This window comes from Varroa destructor, unplaced genomic scaffold, assembly GCF_002443255.2.
Source record: "Varroa destructor unplaced genomic scaffold, Vdes_3.0 BEIS01000004.1, whole genome shotgun sequence".
Taxonomy (NCBI): Eukaryota; Metazoa; Arthropoda; class Arachnida; order Mesostigmata; family Varroidae; genus Varroa; species Varroa destructor.
In genome coordinates, this window is record NW_019211457.1 from 35,605,075 (window position 1) to 35,605,489 (window position 415).

A 415-nucleotide genomic window follows, 5' to 3' on the forward strand; every position below is an offset into this window, starting at 1 on the left:
TCAATTATGCAAGATGTTTTCCAGGAGAATTGAATCAAACTTTTCATTTGCTCGTATACTAACAGTGATGCCCCTCCCCAGGTTCATCGATTAAAACGCATTTTAAGGCCCGCGGTTTAAATTCAAAGCAGACAAGAACTCTTCTGTCGACGGAACGGACTTCAGTGCAAATGGAAAAATCTCGTCTTGATTGTAAAAATGTATTCCATGTCAGGAGAGCTATCAACTTATAGGTACATACATCTATTTATTAACATAACATTAACGTAGCACCTTAAACTTGCAACGGGAACTCCCTCGTGCTCCAAAATTGAGTGAGGGATGTACCCTTTCTTGATGTGATGCACCGTCTTTATGGCCATCTGCCGACGACCATCAAAAAGTCATTCTCTTTTTAGCTATGTTGTAAGTGAGA